This window comes from Oncorhynchus gorbuscha, unplaced genomic scaffold (genome assembly GCF_021184085.1).
Source record: "Oncorhynchus gorbuscha isolate QuinsamMale2020 ecotype Even-year unplaced genomic scaffold, OgorEven_v1.0 Un_scaffold_1253, whole genome shotgun sequence".
Classification (NCBI taxonomy): domain Eukaryota; kingdom Metazoa; phylum Chordata; class Actinopteri; order Salmoniformes; family Salmonidae; genus Oncorhynchus; species Oncorhynchus gorbuscha.
This window is the reverse complement of record NW_025746085.1, coordinates 131,940-153,299: the sequence shown is the minus strand read 5'-3', so window position 1 is coordinate 153,299 and position 21,360 is coordinate 131,940. Positions and strand designations below refer to the sequence as shown.

General features: G+C 40.4%; 14 non-coding genes across 14 annotated transcripts; all 14 read right to left on the bottom strand.

Moving 5' to 3' along the window:
* Positions 1-1,115: 1,115 nt before the first annotated feature.
* Positions 1,116-1,188, bottom strand: trnac-aca. The gene has a single exon. It is a non-coding gene; the product is annotated as a tRNA-Cys (tRNA).
* Positions 1,189-3,502: 2,314 nt separating this feature from the next.
* trnae-uuc lies at positions 3,503-3,574 on the bottom strand. The gene has a single exon. It is a non-coding gene; the product is annotated as a tRNA-Glu (tRNA).
* Positions 3,575-6,173: 2,599 nt separating this feature from the next.
* On the bottom strand, positions 6,174-6,245 carry trnae-uuc. The gene has a single exon. It is a non-coding gene; the product is annotated as a tRNA-Glu (tRNA).
* Positions 6,246-9,090: 2,845 nt separating this feature from the next.
* trnae-uuc lies at positions 9,091-9,162 on the bottom strand. The gene has a single exon. It is a non-coding gene; the product is annotated as a tRNA-Glu (tRNA).
* Positions 9,163-13,191: 4,029 nt separating this feature from the next.
* trnar-acg lies at positions 13,192-13,264 on the bottom strand. The gene has a single exon. It is a non-coding gene; the product is annotated as a tRNA-Arg (tRNA).
* Positions 13,265-13,901: 637 nt separating this feature from the next.
* Positions 13,902-13,973, bottom strand: trnae-uuc. Its single transcript has one exon. It is a non-coding gene; the product is annotated as a tRNA-Glu (tRNA).
* Positions 13,974-14,183: 210 nt separating this feature from the next.
* On the bottom strand, positions 14,184-14,256 carry trnar-acg. The gene has a single exon. It is a non-coding gene; the product is annotated as a tRNA-Arg (tRNA).
* A 1,804-nt stretch (positions 14,257-16,060) lies between these two features.
* Positions 16,061-16,133, bottom strand: trnar-acg. Its single transcript has one exon. It is a non-coding gene; the product is annotated as a tRNA-Arg (tRNA).
* Positions 16,134-16,719: 586 nt separating this feature from the next.
* Positions 16,720-16,792, bottom strand: trnar-acg. Its single transcript has one exon. It is a non-coding gene; the product is annotated as a tRNA-Arg (tRNA).
* Positions 16,793-17,436: 644 nt separating this feature from the next.
* On the bottom strand, positions 17,437-17,508 carry trnae-uuc. The gene has a single exon. It is a non-coding gene; the product is annotated as a tRNA-Glu (tRNA).
* A 208-nt stretch (positions 17,509-17,716) lies between these two features.
* trnar-acg lies at positions 17,717-17,789 on the bottom strand. The gene has a single exon. It is a non-coding gene; the product is annotated as a tRNA-Arg (tRNA).
* A 1,827-nt stretch (positions 17,790-19,616) lies between these two features.
* Positions 19,617-19,689, bottom strand: trnar-acg. The gene has a single exon. It is a non-coding gene; the product is annotated as a tRNA-Arg (tRNA).
* Positions 19,690-20,983: 1,294 nt separating this feature from the next.
* On the bottom strand, positions 20,984-21,055 carry trnae-uuc. The gene has a single exon. It is a non-coding gene; the product is annotated as a tRNA-Glu (tRNA).
* Positions 21,056-21,266: 211 nt separating this feature from the next.
* trnar-acg lies at positions 21,267-21,339 on the bottom strand. The gene has a single exon. It is a non-coding gene; the product is annotated as a tRNA-Arg (tRNA).
* Between the last annotated feature and the right edge of the window lie 21 nt (positions 21,340-21,360).

Genomic DNA, 21,360 nt, shown 5'->3' with positions numbered 1-21,360 from the left:
TTCCCATACCACCTGGGTGAAAACCAGGAATCCTATTCAACGTTTAAAAAGCCTTGTATAATTTGAATCTACATAACATGTCACATTTCCTGTTGATGAGGGAATATTGTTGTGTTGTGTGAAACTGCTGCATCTGTTGTTACACAAGTGGGTACCTAACGAAAAGATATTCTTTCCCATACCGGGAGTCGAACCCAGGCCACCTGGGTGAAAAAAAGGAATCCTAACACTTAGACCATATGGGAAGACATATACTTAAAATACACATCACAAACAAACCTTTAAATGTTGACATTATGCCTGTTGGATTCAAAAACTACATCTTTCTTCTCAGAGATGTTGGGGAATGTCCAGATGAAATCCGTCTAAAATGTGTTTGAAGTGAGAACAGCCAGAAGCACTGAAAGTTATACAGTATCATTCCCAGCTTGATTTCAGTCAATTAAATAAAGTATTGAGCCAGCCAGGAGTCGAACCTAGAATCTTCTGATCCGTAGTCAGACACGTTATCCATTGATCCACTGGCCCCACGTATAAGCTGAAGTCAGGTCACAGCTAGACCAGTGTACACAGTCTTGGCGTCTGTCAACAACAAGGTTCCTCTGTTTTCTGTTTCAGATGCATATCTTAATTTGATCCTCCTGTTGTTGCATGAATTTTACTGCAGAGCAAGAAATGCAGCCATGAAGTTTATTCAACGTTTAAAAAGCTTTGTATAATTTGAATATACATAACATGTCACATTTCCTGTTGCTGAGGGAATATTGTTGTGTTGTGTGAAACTGCTGCATCTGTTGTTACACAAGTGGTTACCTAACGAAAATATATTCTTTCCCATATCAGGAGTTGAACCCAGGCCACCTGGGTGAAAACCAGGAATCCTAACCGCTAGACCATATGGGAAGACACATACTTAAAATACACATTACAGACAAATCTTTAAATGTTGACATCATGCCTGTTGGATTTAAAAGCTACATCTTTTTTTTCTCAGAGATGTTGGGGAATGTCCAGATGAAATCCGTCTAAAATGTGTTTGAAGTGAGAACAGCCAGAAGCACTGAAAGGTATACAGTATCATTCCCAGCTTGATTTCAGTAAATTAAACAAAGTATTGAGCCAGCCAGGAGTCGAACCTAGAATCTTCTGATCTGTAGTCAGACACGTTATCCATTGCGCCACTGGCCCCACGTCTAAGCTGAATTCAGGTCACAGCTAGACCAGTGTACACAGTCTTGGCGTCTGTCAACAACAAGGTTCCTCGGTTTTCTGTTTCAGGTGCATATCTTAATTTGATCCTCCTGTTGTTGCATGAATTTTACTGCAGAGCAAGAAAGGCAGCCATGAAGTTTATTCAACGTTTAAAAAGATTTGTATAATTTGAATATACATGACATGTCACATTTCATGTTGCTGAGTGAATATTGTTGTGTTGTGTGAAAGTACTGCATCTGTTGTTACACAAGTGGGTAACATAACAAAAATATATTCTTTCCCATACCGGGAGTTGAACCCGGGCAACCTGGGTGAAAACCAGGAATCCTAACCGCTAGACCATATGGGAAGACACATACTTAAAATACACATCACAGACAAATCTTTAAATGTTGACATTATGCCTGTTGGATTCAAAAACTACATCTTTTTTTCTCAGAGATGTTGGGGAATGTCCAGATGAAATCCATCTATAATGTGTTTGAAGTGAGAACAGCCAGAAGCACAGAAAGGTATACAGTATCATTCCCAGCTTGATTTCAGTCAATTAAATAAAGTATTGAGCCAGCCAGGAGTCAAACCTAGAAACTTCTAATCCGTAGTCAGACACATTATCCATTGCGCCACTGGCCCCACGTCTAAGCTGAAGTCAGGTCACAGCTAGACCAGTGTACACAGTCATGGCGTCTGTCAACAACAAGGTTCCTTGGTTTTCTGTTTCAGATGCATATCTTAATTTGATCCTCCTGTTGTTGCATGAATTTTACTGCAGAGCAAGAAATGCAGCCATGAAGTGTATTCAACGTTTAAAAACGTATATAATTTGAATCTACATAACATGTCACATTTCCTGTTGATGAGGGAATATTGTTGTGTTGTGTGAAACTGCTGCATCTGTTGTTACACAAGTGGGTACCTAACGAAAAGATATTCTTTCCCATACCGGGAGTCAAACCCAGGCCACCTGGGTGAAAACCAGGAATCCTAACCGCTAGACCATATGGGAAGACACATACTTAAAATACACATCACAGACACATCTTTAAATGTTGACATTATGCCTGTTGGATTCAAAAACTACATCTTTTTTCTCAGAGATGTTGGGGAATGTCCAGATGAAATCCATCTATAATGTGTTTGAAGTGAGAACAGCCAGAAGCACAGAAAGGTATACAATATCATTCCCAGCTTGATTTCAGTCAATTAAATAAAGTATTGAACAAGCCAGGAGTCAAACCTAGAATCTTCTGATCCGTAGTCAGACACGTTATCCATTTCACCACTGGCCCCACGTCTAAGCTGAAGTCAGGTCACAGCTAGACCAGTGTACACAGTCATGGCGTCTGTCAACAACAAGGTTCCTTGGTTTTCTGTTTCAGATGCATATCTTAATTTGATCCTCCTGTTGTTGCATGAATTTTACTGCAGAGCAAGAAATGCAGCCATGAAGTGTATTCAACGTTTAAAAAGCCATGTATAATTTGAATCTACATAACAAGTCACATTTCCTGTTGCTGAGGGAATATTGTTGTGTTGTGAGAAACTGCTGCATCTGTTGTTACACAAGTACGTACCTAACGACAATATATTCTTTCCCATACCGGGAATTGAAACCTGGCCACCTGGGTGAAAACCAGGAATCCTTACCGCTAGACCATATGGGAAGAAACATACTTAAAATACACATCACAGTCAAATCTTTAAATGTTGACATTATGCCTGTTTGATTTAAAAGCTACATCTTTTTTTAATACAGTATCATTCCCTGCTTGATTTCAGTCAATTAAACAAAGTATTGAGCCAGCCAGGAGTCAAACCTAGAATCTTCTGATCCGTAGTCAGACACGTTATCCATTCAAATCAAATCAAATCAAATTTTATTCGTCACATACACATGGTTAGCAGATGTTAATGCGAGTGTAAGAAATGCTTGTGCTTCTAGTTCCGACAATGCAGTGATAACCAACAAGTAATCTAACTAACAATTCCAAAACTACTGTCTTATACACAGTGTAAGGGGATAAGGAACATGTACATAAGGATATATGTATGAGTGATGGTTTTCTGTTTCAGATGCATATCTAAATTTGATCCTCCTGTTGTTGCTTGAATTTTACTGCAGAGCAAGAAATGCAGCTATGAAGTGTATTCAACGTTTAAAAAGACTTATATAATTTGAATCTACATAACAAGTCACATTTCCTGTTGCTGAGGGAATATTGTTGTGTTGTGAGAAACTGCTGCATCTGTTGTTACACAAGTGGGTAACATAACAAAAATATATTCTTTCCCATACCGGGAGTTGAACCCGGGCCACCTGGGTGAAAACCAGGAATCCTAACCGCTAGACCATATGGGAAGACACATACTTAAAATACACATCACAGACAAATCTTTAAATGTTGACATTATGCCTGTTGAATTCAAAAACTACATCTTTTATCTCAGAGATGTTGGGGAATGTCCAGATGAAATCCATCTATAATGTGTTTGAAGTGAGAACAGCCAGAAGCACAGAAAGGTATACAGTATCATTCCCAGCTTGATTTCATTCAATTAAATAAAGTATTGAGTCAGCCAGGAGTAGATCCTAGAATCTTCTGATCCCTAGTCAGACACATTATCCATTGCGCCACTGGCCCCACGTCTAAGCTTAAGTCAGGTCACAGCTAGACCAGTGTACACAGTCATGGCGTCTGTCAACAACAAGGTTCCTTGGTTTTCTGTTTCAGATGCACATCTTAATTTGATCCTCCTGTTGTTGCATGAATTTTACTGCAGAGCAAGAAATGCAGCCATGAAGTGTATTCAACGTTTAAAAAGCCTTATATAATTTGAATCTGCATAACAAGTCACATTTCCTGTTGCTGAGGGAATATTGTTGTGTTGTGAGAAACTGCTGCATCTGTTGTTACACAAGTGGGTAACATAACAAAAATATATTCTTTCCCATACCGGGAGTTGAACCCAGGCCACCTGGGTGAAAACCAGGAATCCTAACCGCTAGACCATATGGGAAGACACATACTTAAAATACACATCACAGACAAATCTTTAAATGTTGACATTATGCCTGTTGGATTCAAAAACTACATCTTTTTTTCTCAGAGATGTTGGGGAATGTCCAGATGAAATCCATCTATAATGTGTTTGAAGTGAGAACAGCCAGAAGCACAGAAAGGTATACAGTATCATTCCCAGCTTGATTTCAGTCAATTAAATAAAGTATTGAGCCAGCCAGGAGTCAAACCTAGAAACTTCTAATCCGTAGTCAGACACGTTATCCATTGCGCCACTGGCCCTACGTCTAAGCTGAAGTCAGGTCACAGCTAGACCAGTGTACACAGTCATGGCGTCTGTCAACAACAAGGTTCCTTGGTTTTCTGTTTCAGATGCATATCTTAATTTGATCCTCCTGTTGTTGCATGAATTTTACTGCAGAGCAAGAAATGCAGCCATGAAGTGTATTCAACGTTTAAAAAACGTATATAATTTGAATCTACATAACATGTCACATTTCCTGTTGATGAGGGAATATTGTTGTGTTGTGTGAAACTGCTGCATCTGTTGTTACACAAGTGGGTACCTAACGAAAAGATATTCTTTCCCATACCGGGAGTCAAACCCAGGCCACCTGGGTGAAAACCAGGAATCCTAACTCTTAGACCATATGGGAAGACATATACATAAAATACACATCACAGACAAATCTTTAAATGTTGACATTATGCCTGTTGGATTCAAAAACTACATCTTTCTTCTCAGAGATGTTGGGGAATGTCCAGATGAAACCCGTCTAAAATGTGTTTGAAGTGAGAACAGCCAGAAGCACAGAAAGGTATACAGTATCATTCCCAGCTTGATTTCAGTCAATTAAATAAAGTATTGAGCCAGCCAGGAGTCAAAACTAGAAACTTCTAATCCGTAGTCAGACACATTATCCATTGCGCCACTGGCCCCACGTCTAAGCTGAAGTCAGGTCACAGCTAGACCAGTGTACACAGTCATGGCGTCTGTCAACAACAAGGTTCCTTGGTTTTCTGTTTCAGATGCATATCTTAATTTGATCCTCCTGTTGTTGCATGAATTTTACTGCAGAGCAAGAAATGCAGCCATGAAGTGTATTCAACGTTTAAAAAGCCATGTATAATTTGAATCTACATAACAAGTCACATTTCCTGTTGCTGAGGGAATATTGTTGTGTTGTGAGAAACTGCTGCATCTGTTGTTACACAAGTACGTACCTAACGACAATATATTCTTTCCCATACCGGGAATTGAAACCTGGCCACCTGGGTGAAAACCAGGAATCCTTACCGCTAGACCATATGGGAAGAAACATACTTAAAATACACATCACAGTCAAATCTTTAAATGTTGACATTATGCCTGTTTGATTTAAAAGCTACATCTTTTTTTAATACAGTATCATTCCCTGCTTGATTTCAGTCAATTAAACAAAGTATTGAGCCAGCCAGGAGTCAAACCTAGAATCTTCTGATCCGTAGTCAGACACGTTATCCATTCAAATCAAATCAAATCAAATTTTATTCGTCACATACACATGGTTAGCAGATGTTAATGCGAGTGTAACGAAATGCTTGTGCTTCTAGTTCCGACAATGCAGTGATAACCAACAAGTAATCTAACTAACAATTCCAAAACTACTGTCTTATACACAGTGTAAGGGGATAAGGAACATGTACATAAGGATATATGAATGAGTGATGGTTTTCTGTTTCAGATGCATATCTAAATTTGATCCTCCTGTTGTTGCTTGAATTTTACTGCAGAGCAAGAAATGCAGCTATGAAGTGTATTCAACGTTTAAAAAGACTTATATAATTTGAATCTACATAACAAGTCACATTTCCTGTTGCTGAGGGAATATTGTTGTGTTGTGAGAAACTGCTGCATCTGTTGTTACACAAGTGGGTAACATAACAAAAATATATTCTTTCCCATACCGGGAGTTGAACCCGGGCCACCTGGGTGAAAACCAGGAATCCTAACCGCTAGACCATATGGGAAGACACATACTTAAAATACACATCACAGACAAATCTTTAAATGTTGACATTATGCCTGTTGGATTCAAAAACTACATCTTTTTTCTCAGAGATGTTGGGGAATGTCCAGATGAAATCCATCTATAATGTGTTTGAAGTGAGAACAGCCAGAAGCACAGAAAGGTATACAGTATCATTCCCAGCTTGATTTCATTCAATTAAATAAAGTATTGAGTCAGCCAGGAGTAGATCCTAGAATCTTCTGATCCCTAGTCAGACACATTATCCATTGCGCCACTGGCCCCACGTCTAAGCTTAAGTCAGGTCACAGCTAGACCAGTGTACACAGTCATGGCGTCTGTCAACAACAAGGTTCCTTGGTTTTCTGTTTCAGATGCACATCTTAATTTGATCCTCCTGTTGTTGCATGAATTTTACTGCAGAGCAAGAAATGCAGCCATGAAGTGTATTCAACGTTTAAAAAGTATATAATTTGAATCTACATAACATGTCACATTTCCTGTTGATGAGGGAATATTGTTGTGTTGTGTGAAACTGCTGCATCTGTTGTTACACAAGTGGGTACCTAACGAAAAGATATTCTTTCCCATACCGGGAGTGAACCCAGGCCACCTGGGTGAAAACCAGGAATCCTAACTCTTAGACCATATGGGAAGACATATACATAAAATACACATCACAGACAAATCTTTAAATGTTGACATTATGCCTGTTGGATTCAAAAACTACATCTTTCTTCTCAGAGATGTTGGGGAATGTCCAGATGAAATCCGTCTAAAATGTGTTTGAAGTGAGAACAGCCAGAAGCACTGAAAGTTATACAGTATCATTCCCAGCTTGATTTCAGTCAATTAAATAAAGTATTGAGCCAGCCAGGAGTCAAACCTAGAATCTTCTGATCCATAGTCAGACACATTATCCATTGCGCCACTGGACCAACGTCTAAGCTGAAGTCAGGTCACAGCTAGACCAGTGTACACAGTCATAGCGTCTGTCAAAAACAAGGTTCCTCGGTTTTCTGTTTGAGATGCATATCTTAATTTGATCCTCCTGTTGTTGCATGAATTTTACTGCAGAGCAAGAAATGCAGCCATGAAGTTTATTTAACGTTTAAAAAGCTTTGTATAATTTGAATATACATGTCACATTTCCTGTTGCTGAGGGAATATTGTTGTGTTGTGTGAAACTGCTGCATTTGTTGTTACACAAGTGGGTACCTAACGAAAATATATTCTTACCCATAACAGGAGTTGAACCCGGGCCACCTGGGTGAAAACCAGGAATCCTAACCACTAGACCATATGGGAAGACAAAAACTTAAAATACACATCACAGACAAATCTTTAAATGTTGACATTATGCCTGTTGGAATTAAATGCTACATTTTTTTCTCAGAGATGTTGGGGAATGTCCAGATGAAATCCGTCTAAAATGTGTTTTGAAGTGAGAACAGCCAGAAGCACTGAAAGGTATACAGTATCATTCCCTGCTTGATTTGAGTCAATTAAACAAAGTATTGAGCCAGCCAGGAGTCGAACCTAGAATCTTCTGATCCGTAGTCAGACACTTTATCCATTGCGCCACTGGCCACACATTTAAGCTGAAGTCAGGTCACAGCTAGACCAGTGTAGCGTCTGTCAATAACAAGGTTCCTTGGTTTTCTGTTTCAGATGCATATCTTAATTTGATCCTCCTGTTGTTGCATGAATTTTACTGCAGAGCAAGAAATGCAGCCATGAAGTGTATTCAACGTTTAAAAAAATTGTATAATTCAAATCTACATGACATGTCACATTTCATGTTGCTGAGGGAATATTGTTGTGTTGTGAGAAACTGCTGCATCTGTTGTTACACAAGTGGGTACCTAATGACAAGATATCCTTTCCCATACCGGGAGTTGAAACCGGGCCACCTGGGTGAAAACCAGGAATCCTAACCACTAGACCATATGGGAAGAGAAATACTTAAAATACACATCACAGACAAATCTTTAAATGTTGACATTATGCCTGTTTGATTTAAAAGCTACATCTTTTTTAATACAGTATCATTCCCTGCTTGATTTCAGTCACTTAAACAAAGTATTGAGCCAGCCAGGAGTCGAACCTAGAATCTTCTGATCCGTAGTCAGGCACGTTATCCATTCAAATCAAATCAAATCAAATTGTATTTGTCACATACACATGGTTAGCAGATGTTAATGCGAGTGTAGCGAAATGCTTGTGCTTCTAGTTCCGACAATGCAGTGATAACCAACAAGTAATCTAACTAACAATTCCAAAACTACTGTCTTATACACAGTGTAAGGGGATAAGGAACATGTACATAAGGATATATGAATGAGTGATGGTACAGAGCAGCATACAGTAGATGGTATCGAGTACAGTATATACATATGAGATGAGTGTGTAGACAAAGTAAACAAAGTGGCATAGTTAAAGTGGCTAGTGATACATGTGTTACATAAGGATGCAGAGTATAGTATATACATATGCATATGAGATGAATAATGTAGGGTAAGTAACATTATATAAGGTAGCATTGTTTAAAGTGGCTAGTGATATATTTACATCATTTCCCATCAATTCCCATTATTAAAATGGCTGGAGTTGGGTCAGTGTCAATGACAGTGTGTTGGCAGCAGCCACTCAATGTTAGTGGTGGCTGTTTAACAGTCTGATGGCCTTGAGATAGAAGCTGTTTTTCAGTCTCTCGGTCCCAGCTTTGATGCACCTGTACTGACCTCGCCTTCTGGATGATAGCGGGGTGAACAGGCAGTGGTTCAGGTGGTTGAAACTGCTGCATCTGTTGTTACACAAGTGCGTACCTAACGACAAGATATCCTTTCCCATACCGGGAGTTGAACCCGGGCCACCTGGGTGAAAACCAGGAATCCTAACCGCTAGACCATATGGGAAGACACATACTTAAAATACACATCACAGACAAATCTTTAAATGTTGACATTATGCCTGTTGGATTTAAAAGCATCATCTTTTTTTCTCAGAGATGTTGGGGAATGTCCAGATGAAATCCGTCTAAAATGTGTTTGAAGTGAGAACAATTAGAAGCACTGAAAGGTATACAGTATCATTCCCAGCTTGATTTCAGTCAATTAAATAAACTATTGAGGCAGCCAGGAGTCAAACCTTGAATGTTCTGATCTGTAATTAGACACATTATCCATTATCCACAGCTAGACCAGTGTACACAGTCATAGCATCTGTCAACAACAAGGTTCCTTGGTTTTCTGCTTCAGATGCATATCTTAATTTGATCCTCCTGTTGTTGCATGAATTTTACTGCAGAGCAAGAAATGCAGCCATGAAGTGTATTCAACGTTTAAAAAGACTTGTATAATTTCAATCTACATAACATGTCACATTTCCTGTGGGAATATTGTTGTGTTGTGAGAAACTGCTGCATCTTTTGTTACACAAGTGAGTAACTAACGACAAGATATTCTTCCCCATACCGGGAGTCGAACCCCGGCCAACTGTGTGAAAACCATGAATCCTAACCACTAGACCATATGGGAAGATACATAATTAAAATACACATCACAGACAAATCTTTAAATGTTGACATTATGCCTGTTGGATTCAAAAGCTACATTTTTTTCTCAGAGGTGATGGGGAATGTCCAGATGAAATCCGTCTAAAATGTGTTTGAAGAGAGAACAGCCAGAAGCACTGAAAGGTATACAGTATCATTCCCAGTTTGATTTCAGTCAATTAAACAAATTATTGAGCAAGCCAGGAGTCAAACCTAGAATCTTCTGATCCGTAGTCAGACACGTTATCCATAGCACCACTGGCCCTACATCTAAGCTTAAGTCAGGTCACAGCTAGACCAGTGTACACAGACATAGTGTCTGTCAACAACAAGGTTCCTTGGTTTTCTGTTTCAGATGCATATCTTAATTTGATCCTCCTGTTGTTGCATGAATTTTACTGCAGAGCAAGAAATGCAGCCATGAAGTGTATTCAACGTTTAAAAAACATTATATAATATGAATCTACATAACATGTCACATTTCCTGTTGCTGAGTGAATATTGTTGTGTTGTGTGAAAGTACTGCATCTGTTATAACACAAGTGGGTACCTAACGATAAGATGATCTTTACCATACCGGGAGTTGAACCCAGGCCACCTGTGTGAAAACCAGGAATCCTAACCGCTAGACCATATGGGAAGACACATACTTAAAATACACATCACAGACAAATCTTTAAATGTTGACATTATGCCTGTTGGATTTCAAAGCTACATCTTTTTTTCTCAGAGATGTTGGGGAATGTCCAGATGAAATCCGTCTAAAATGTGTTTTGAAGTGAGAACAGCCAGAAGCACTGAAAGGTATACAGTATCATTCCCAGCTTGATTTCAGTCAATTAAATAAAGTATTGACCAAGCCAGGAGTCGAACCTAGAATCTTCTGATCCGTAGTCAGACACGTTATGCATTGCCCCACTGGCCCCACGTCTAAGCTGAAGTCAGGTCACAGCTAGACCAGTGTACACAGTCTTGGCGTCTGTCAACAACAAGGTTCCTCGGTTTTCTGTTTCAGATGCATATCTTAATTTGATCCTCCTGTTGTTGCATGAATTTTACTGCAGAGCAAGAAATGCAGCCATGAAGTGTATTCAATGTTTAAAAAGCTTTGTATAATTTGAATCTACATAATAAGTCACATTTCCTGTTGCTGAGGGAATATTGTTGTGTTGTGAGAAACTGCTGCATCTGTTGTTACACAAGTACGTACCTTACGACAAGATATTCTTTCCCATACCGGGAGTCGAACCCGGGCCACCTGGGTGAAAACCAGGAATCCTAACCGCTAGACCATATGGGTAGACAAAAACTTAAAATACACATCACAGACAAATCTTTAAATGTTGACATTATGCCTGTTGGATGTAAAAGCGACATCTTTTTTTTCTCAGAGATGATGGGGAATGTCCAGATGAAATCCGTCTAAAATGTGTTTGAAGTGACAACAGCCAGAAGCACTGAAAGGTATACAGTATCATTCCCAGCTTGATTTCATTCAATTAAACAAAGTATTGAGGCAGCCAGGAGTCGACCTAGAATCTTCTGATCCGTATTCAGACACGTTATCCATTGCGCCACTGGCCCCACGTCTAAGCTGAAGTCAGGTCACAGCTAGACCAGTGTACACAGTCATAGTGTCTCTCAACAACAAGGTTCCTTTTTTTTCTGTTTCAGATGCATATCTTAATTTGATCCTCCTGTTGTTGCATGAATTTTACTGCAGAGCAAGAAATGCAGCCATGAAGTGTATTCAACGTTTAAAAAGCCATGTATAATTTGAATCTACATAACAAGTCACATTTCCTGTTGCTGAGGAATATTGTTGTGTTGTGAGAAACTGCTGCATCTGTTGTTACACAAGTACGTACCTAACGACAATATATTCTTTCCCATACCGGGAATTGAAACCTGGCCACCTGGGTGAAAACCAGGAATCCTTACCGCTAGACCATATGGGAAGAAACATACTTAAAATACACATCACAGTCAAATCTTTAAATGTTGACATTATGCCTGTTTGATATAAAAGCTACATCTTTTTTTAATACAGTATCATTCCCTGCTTGATTTCAGTCAATTAAACAAAGTATTGAGCCAGCCAGGAGTCGAACCTAGAATCTTCTAATCCGTAGTCAAACAAGTTATCCATTGCGCCACTGTCACCACGTCTAAGATGAAGTCAGGTCACAGCTAGACCAGTGTACACAGTCATAGCGTTTCTCAACAACAAGGTTCCTTGGTTTTCTGTTTCAGATGCATATGTTAATTTGATCCTCCTGTTGTTGCATGAATTTTACTGCAGAGCAAGAAATGCAACCATTAAGTGAATTCAACGTTTAAAAAGCCTTGTATAATTTGAATCTACATAACTTGTCACATTTCCTGTTGCTGAGGGAATATTGTTGTGTTGTGAGAAACTGCTGCATCTGTTGTTACACAAGTGGGTACCTTACGAAAATATATTCTTTCCCATGAACCACCTGGGTGAAAACCAGGAATCCTAACCGCTAGACCATATGGGAAGACACATACTTAAAATACACATCACAGACAAATCTTTAAATGTTGACATTATGCCTGTCGGATTTAAAAGCTACATCTTTTTTTCTCAGAGATGTTGGGGAATGTCCAGATGAAATCCGTCTAAAATGTGTTTAAAGTGAGAACAGCCAGAAGCACTGAAAGGTATACAGTATCATTCCCAGCTTGATTTCAGTCAATTACATAAAGTATTGAGCCAGCCAGGAGTCAAACCTAGAATCTTCTGATCCGTAGTCAGACACGTTATCCATTTCGCCACTGGCACCACATCTAAGCTGAAGTCAGGTCACAGCTAGACCAGTGTACACAGTCATGGCGTCTGTCAACAACAAGGTTCCTTGGTTTTCTGTTTCAGATGCATATCTTAATTTGATCCTCCTGTTGTTGCATGAATTTTACTGCAGAGCAAGAAATGCAGCCATGAAGTGTATTCAACGTTTAAAAAGCCTTGTATAATTTTAATCTACATAACATGTCACATTTCCTGTTGCTGAGGGAATATTGTTGTGTTGTGAGAAACTGCTGCATCTGTTGTTACACAAGTGGGTACCTAAAGAAAATATATTCTTTCCCATACCAGGAGTTGAACCCACGGCCACCTGGGTGAAAACCAGGAATCCTAACCGCTAGACCATATGGGAAGACATATACTTAAAATACACATCACAGACAAATCTTTAAATGTTGACATCATGCCTGTTGGATTCAAAACTACATATTTTTTCTCAGAGATGTTGGGGAATGTCCAGATGAAATCTGTCTAAAATGTGTTTGAAGTGAGAACAGCCAGAAGCACTGAAAGGTATACAGTATCATTCCCAGCTTGATTTCAGTCAATTAAATAAAGTATTGAGCCAGCCAGGAGTCGAACCTAGAATCTTCTGATCCGTAGTCAGACACGTTATCCATTGCGCCACTGGCCCCACGTCTAAGCTGAAGTCAGGTCACAGCTAGAACAGTGTACACAGTCATGGCGTCTGTCAACAAAAGGTTCCTTGGTTTTCTGTTTCAGATGCATATCTTAATTTGATCCTCCTGTTGTTGCATGAATTTTACTGCAGAGCAAGAAATGCAGCCATGAAGTGTATTCAACGTTTAAAAAGCCTTGTATAATTTTAATCTACATAACAAGTCACATTTCCTGTTGCTGAGGGAATATTGTTGTGTTGTGAGAAACTGCTGCATCTGTTGTTACACAAGTGGGTACCTAAAGAAAATATATTCTTTCCCATACCGGGAGTTGAACCCGGCCAGAGATGTTGGGGAATGTCCAGATGAAATCTGTCTAAAATGTGTTTGAAGTGAGAACAGCCAGAAGCACTGAAAGGTATACAGTATCATTCCCAGCTTGATTTCAGTCGATTAAACAAAGTATTGAGCCAGCCAGGAGTCCAACCTAGAATCTTCCGTAGTCAGACACGTTATCCATTGCGCCACTGGCCCCACGTCTAAGGTGAAGTCAGGTCACAGCTAGACCAGTGTACACAGAATATTGTTGTGTTGTGAGAAACTGCTGCATCTGTTGATACACAAGTGGGTACCTAACGAAAAATGTATTCTTTCCCATACCGGGAGTTGAACCCGGGCCACCTGGGTGAAAACCAGGAATCCTAACCGCTAGACCATATGGGAAGACACATAGTTAATACACACATCACAGACAAATCTTTAAATGTTGACATCATGCCTGTTGGATTTAAAAGCTAAATCTTTTTTTCTCAGAGATGTGGGGAATGTCCAGATGAAATCCGTCTAAAATGTGTTTGAAGTGAGAACAGCCAGAAGCACTGAAAGGTTTACAGTATCATTCCCAGCTTGATTTCAGTCAATTAAATAAAGTAATGAGCCAGCCAGGAGTCGAACCTAGAATCTTCTGATCCGTAGTCAGACACGTTATCCATTGCGCCACTGGCCCCATGTCTAAGCTTAAGTCAGGTCACAGCTAGACCAGTGTACACAGTCATAGCGTCTGTCAACAACAAGGTTCCTTGGTTTTCTGTTTCAGATGCATATGTTAATTTGATCCTCCTGTTGTTGCATGAATTTTACTGCAGAGAAATAAATGCAGCCATGAAGTGTATTCAACGTTTAAAAACCCTTGTATAATTTGAATCTACATAACATGTCACATTTCCTGTTGCTGAGGGAATATTGTTGTGTTGTGAGAAACTGCTGCATCTGTTGTTACACAAGTGGAAACCCTACGACAAATATATTCTTTCCCATACCGGGAGTTGAACCCGGCCACCTGGGTGAAAACCAGGAATCCTAACCGCTAGACCATATGGGAAGACACATACTTAAAATACACATCACAGACAAATCTTTAAATGTTGACATTATGCCTGTTGGATTCAAAAACTACATCTTTTTTTCTCAGAGATGTTGGGGAATGTCCAGATGAAATCCATCTAAAATGTGTTTAAAGTGAGAACAGCCAGAAACACTGAAAGGTATACAGTATCATTCCCAGCTTGATTTCAGTCAATTAAATAAAGTATTGAGCCAGCCAGGAGTAAAACCTAGAATCTTCTGATCCGTAGTCAGACACGTTATCCATTTCGCCACTGGCCCAACATCTAAGCTGAAGTCAGGTCACAGCTAGACCAGTGTTACACAGTCACAAGTGGGTACCTCAACAAAAGGTTCCTATTGTTTCCATACCGGCAGTTGCAACCTAATTTGTCTACCTGGTTGAAAACCAGGAATTAACTGCTAGACCATATGGGAAGACACATACTATATTGAATGAGTGATGGTACAGAGCAGCATAATTAGATGGTATAACAAGTCACATTTATATACATATGAGATGAGTGTGTTGACAAAGTAAACAAAGTGGCATAGTTAAAGTGGCTAGTGATACATGTGTTACATAAGGATGCAGTCGATGATGTAGAGTACAGTATATACATATGCATATGAGATGAATAATGTAGGGTAAGTAACATTATATAAGGTAGCATTGTTTAAAGTGGCTAGCGATATATTTACATCATTTCCCATCAATTCCCATTATTAAAATGGCTGGAGTTGGGTCAGTGTCAATGACAGTGTGTTGGCAGCAGCCACTCAATGTTAGTGGTGGCTGTTTAACAGTCTGATGGCCTTGAGATAGAAGCTGTTTTTCAGTCTCTCGGTCCCAGCTTTGATGCACCTGTCACTGACCTCGCCTTCTGGATGAAGCGGGGTGAACAGGCAGTGGTTCGGGTGGTTGATGTCACTTGATGATCTTTATGGCCTTCCTGTAACAACGGGTTGTAGGTGTCCTGGAGGGCAGTTAGTTTGCCCCCGGTGATGCGTTGTGCAGTCCTCACTACCCTCTGGAGAATTACGGTTGAAAGCGGAGCAGTTGCCGTACCAGGCGGTGATACAGCCCGCCAGGATGCTCTCGATTATGCATCTGTAGAAGTTTGTGAGTGCTTTTGGTGACAGCCGAATTTCTTCAGCCTCCTGAGGTTGAATAGGCGCTTCTTTCCTTCACCGCTGTCAGTGTGAGTGGACCAATTCAGTTTGTCTGTGATGTGTAAGAGGAACTTAAAATACACCATCTCCACAAATCTTTAAATGTGGACATGTTGCTGCTGTTTTGAATTCACAATCATCTCCTTTTTTGTTGTTGTTGAATGTGTGAAAGGTTATGTTTTCCTGAACAGCCAGAAGCACTGAGGGTAAACAGTATCATTCCCAGCTTGATTTCAGTCAATTAAATAAATTATTGAGCCAGCCAGGAGTCGAACCTAGAATCTTCTGATCCGTAGTCAGACACGTTATCCATTGCGCCACTGGCCCCACGTCTAAGCTGAAGTCAGGTCACAGCTAGACCAGTGTACACAGTCATAGCATCTGTCAAAAACAAGGTTCCTTGGTTTTCTGTTTCAGATGCATATCTTAATTTGATCCTCCTGTTGTTGCATGAATTTTACTGCAGAGCAAGAAATGCAGCCATGAAGTTTATTCAACGTTTAAAAAGCTTTGTATAATTTGAATCTACATAACAAGTAACATTTCCTGTTGCTGAGGGAATATTGTTGTGTTGTGTGAAACTGCTGCATCTGTTGTTACACAAGTGGGTACCTAACGAAAATATGTTCTTTCCCATACCAGGAGTTGAACCCGGGCCACCTGGGTGAAAACCAGGAATCCTAACCGCTAGACCATATGGGAAGACACATACTTAAAATACACATCACAGACAAATCTTTAAATGTTGACATCATGCCTGTTGGATTCAAAAACTACATCTTTTTTTCTCAGAGATGTTGGGGAATGTCCAGATGAAATCTGTCTAAAATGTGTTTGAAGTGAGAACAGCCAGAAGCACTGAAAGGTATACAGTATCATTCCCAGCTTGATTTCAGTCAATTAAATAAAGTATTGAGCCAGCCAGGAGTCGAACCTAGAATCTTCTGATCCGTAGTCAGACACGTTATCCATTGCGCCACTGGCCCCACGTCTAAGCTGAAGTCAGGTCACAGCTAGACCAGTGTACACAGTCATGGCGTCTGTCAGCAACAAGGTTCCTTGGTTTTCTGTTTCAGATGCATATCTTAATTTGATCCTCCTGTTGTTGCATGAATTTTACTGCAGAGCAAGAAATGCAGCCATGAAGTGTATTCAACGTTTAAAAAGCCTTGTATAATTTGAATCTACATAACAAGTCACATTTCCTGTTGCTGAGGGAATATTGTTGTGTTGTGAGAAACTGCTGCATCTGTTGTTACACAAGTGGGTACCTAAAGAAAATATATTCTTTCCCATACCGGGAGTTGAACCCGGCCAGAGATGTTGGGGAATGTCCAGATGAAATCTGTCTAAAATGTGTTTGAAGTGAGAACAGCCAGAAGCACTGAAAGGTATACAGTATCATTCCCAGCTTGATTTCAGTCGATTAAACAAAGTATTGAGCCAGCCAGGAGTCCAACCTAGAATCTTCTTATCCGTAGTCAGACACGTTATCCATTGCGCCACTGGCCCCACGTCTAAGGTGAAGTCAGGTCACAGCTAGACCAGTGTACACAGAATATTGTTGTGTTGTGAGAAACTGCTGCATCTGTTGATACACAAGTGGGTACCTAACGAAAAAATGTATTCTTTCCCATACCGGGAGTTGAACCCGGGCCACCTGGGTGAAAACCAGGAATCCTAACCGCTAGACCATATGGGAAGACACATAGTTAATACACATCACAGACAAATCTTTAAATGTTGACATCATGCCTGTTGGATTTAAAAGCTAAATCTTTTTTCTCAGAGATGTCGGGGAATGTCCAGATGAAATCCGTCTAAAATGTGTTTGAAGTGAGAACAGCCAGAAGCACTGAAAGGTTTACAGTATCATTCCCAGCTTGATTTCAGTCAATTAAATAAAGTAATGAGCCAGCCAGGAGTCGAACCTAGAATCTTCTGATCCGTAGTCAGACACGTTATCCATTGCGCCACTGGCCCCATGTCTAAGCTTAAGTCAGGTCACAGCTAGACCAGTGTACACAGTCATAGCGTCTGTCAACAACAAGGTTCCTTGGTTTTCTGTTTCAGATGCATATCTTAATTTGATCCTCCTGGTGTTGCATGAATTTTACTGCAGAGAAATAAATGCAGCCATGAAGTGTATTCAACGTTTAAAAACCCTTGTATAATTTGAATCTACATAACATGTCACATTTCCTGTTGCTGAGGGAATATTGTTGTGTTGTGAGAAACTGCTGCATTTGTTGTTACACAAGTGGAAACCCTACGAAAATATATTCTTTCCCATACCGGGAGTTGAACCCCGGCCACCTGGGTGAAAACCAGGAATCCTAACCGCTAGACCATATGGGAAGACACATACTTAAAATACACATCACAGACAAATCTTTAAATGTTGACATTATGCCTGTTGGATTCAAAAACTACATCTTTTTTTCTCAGAGATGTTGGGGAATGTCCAGATGAAATCCATCTAAAATGTGTTTAAAGTGAGAACAGCCAGAAACACTGAAAGGTATACAGTATCATTCCCAGCTTGATTTCAGTCAATTAAATAAAGTATTGAGCCAGCCAGGAGTAAAACCTAGAATCTTCTGATCCGTAGTCAGACACGTTATCCATTTCGCCACTGGCCCAACATCTAAGCTGAAGTCAGGTCACAGCTAGACCAGTGTTCACAGTCATGGCGTTACACAAGTGGGTACCTAACGAAAATATATTGTTTCCATACCGGCAGTTGAACCTAGTCTACCTGGGTGAAAACCAGGAATCCTAACCGCTAGACCATATGGGAAGACACATACTATATATGAATGAGTGATGGTACAGAGCAGCATACAGTAGATGGTATCGAGTACAGTATATACATATGAGATGAGTGTGTAGACAAAGTAAACAAAGTGGCATAGTTAAAGTGGCTAGTGATACATGTGTTACATAAGGATGCAGTCGATGATGTAGAGTACAGTATATACATATGCATATGAGATGAATAATGTAGGGTAAGTAACATTATATAAGGTAGCATTGTTTAAAGTGGCTAGCGATATATTTACATCATTTCCCATCAATTCCCATTATTAAAATGGCTGGAGTTGGGTCAGTGTCAATGACAGTGTGTTGGCAGCAGCCACTCAATGTTAGTGGTGGCTGTTTAACAGTCTGATGGCCTTGAGATAGAAGCTGTTTTTCAGTCTCTCGGTCCCAGCTTTGATGCACCTGTACTGACCTCGCCTTCTGGATGATAGCGGGGTGAACAGGCAGTGGTTCGGGTGGTTGATGTCCTTGATGATCTTTATGGCCTTCCTGTAACAACGGGTGGTGTAGGTGTCCTGGAGGGCAGGTAGTTTGCCCCCGGTGATGCGTTGTGAAGTCCTCACTACACTCTGGAGAGCCTTACGGTTGAGAGCGGAGCAGTTGCCGTACCAGGCGGTGATACAGCCCGCCAGGATGCTCTCGATTATGCATCTGTAGAAGTTTGTGAGTGCTTTTGGTGACAAGCCGAATTTCTTCAGCCTCCTGAGGTTGAATAGGCGCTGCTGCGCCTTCTTCACGACGCTGTCAGTGTGAGTGGACCAATTCAGTTTGTCTGTGATGTGTATGCCGAGGAACTTAAAACTAGCTACCCTCTCCACTACTGTTCCATCGATGTGGATAGGGGGGTGTTCCCTCTGCTGTTTCCTGAAGTCCACAATCATCTCCTTAGTTTTGTTGACGTTGAGTGTGAGGTTATTTTCCTGACACCACACTCCGAGGGTAAACGTTATCATTCCCAGCTTGATTTCAGTCAATTAAGTAAATTATTGAGCCAGCCAGGAGTCGAACCTAGAATCTTCTGATCCGTAGTCAGACACGTTATCCATTGCGCCACTGGCCCCACGTCTAAGCTAAAGTCAGGTCACAGCTAGACCAGTGTACACAGTCATAGCATCTGTCAAAAACAAGGTTCCTTGGTTTTCTGTTTCAGATGCATATGTTAATTTGATCCTCCTGTTGTTGCATGAATTTTACTGCAGAGCAAGAAATGCAGCCATGAAGTTTATTCAACGTTTAAAAAGCTTTGTATAATTTGAATATACATAACATGTCCTGTTGCTGAGGGAATATTGTTGTGTTGTGTGAAACTGTGGCATCTGTTGTTACACAAGTGGGTACCTAACGATAAGATGATCTTTCCCATACCGGGAGTTGAACCCGGGCCACCTGGGTGAAAAACAGGAATCCTAACCGCTAGACCATATGGGAAGACACATACTTAAAATACACATCACAGACAAATCTTTAAATGTTGACATTATGCCTGTTGGATTCAAAAACTACATCTTTTTTCTCAGAGATGTTGGGGAATGTCCAGATGAAATCCGTCTAAAATGTGTTTAAAGTGAGAACAGCCAGAAGCACTGAAAGGTATACAGTATCATTCCCAGCTTGATTTCAGTCAATTAAATAAAGTATTGAGCCAGCCAGGAGTCAAACCTAGAATCTTCTGATCTGTAGTCAGACACGTTATCCATTTCGCCACTGGCACCACGTCTAAGCTGAAGTCAGGTCACAGCTAGACCAGTGTACACAGTCATGGCGTCTGTCAACAACAAGGTTCCTTGGTTTTCTGTTTCAGATGCATATCTTAATTTGATCCTCCTGTTGTTGCATGAATTTTACTGCAGAGCAAGAAATGCAGCCATGAAGTGTATTCAACGTTTTAAAAAATTGTATAATTCGAATCTACATGACATGTCACATTTCATGTTGCTGAGGGAATATTGTTGTGTTGTGAGAAACTGCTGCATCTGTTGTTACACAAGTGGGTACCTAAAGAAAATATATTCTTTCCCATACCGGGAGTTGAACCCGGCCAGAGATGTTGGGGAATGTCCAGATGAAATCTGTCTAAAATGTGTTTGAAGTGAGAACAGCCAGAAGCACTGAAAGGTATACAGTATCATTCCCAGCTTGATTTCAGTCGATTAAACAAAGTATTGAGCCAGCCAGGAGTCCAACCTAGAATCTTCTTATCCGTAGTCAGACACGTTATCCATTGCGCCACTGGCCCCACGTCTAAGGTGAAGTCAGGTCACAGCTAGACCAGTGTACACAGAATATTGTTGTGTTGTGAGAAACTGCTGCATCTGTTGATACACAAGTGGGTACCTAACGAAAAAATGTATTCTTTCCCATACCGGGAGTTGAACCCGGGCCACCTGGGTGAAAACCAGGAATCCTAACCGCTAGACCATATGGGAAGACACATAGTTAATACACACATCACAGACAAATCTTTAAATGTTGACATCATGCCTGTTGGATTTAAAAGCTAAATCTTTTTTTCTCAGAGATGTCGGGGAATGTCCAGATGAAATCCGTCTAAAATGTGTTTGAAGTGAGAACAGCCAGAAGCACTGAAAGGTTTACAGTATCATTCCCAGCTTGATTTCAGTCAATTAAATAAAGTAATGAGCCAGCCAGGAGTCGAACCTAGAATCTTCTGATCCGTAGTCAGACACGTTATCCATTGCGCCACTGGCCCCATGTCTAAGCTTAAGTCAGG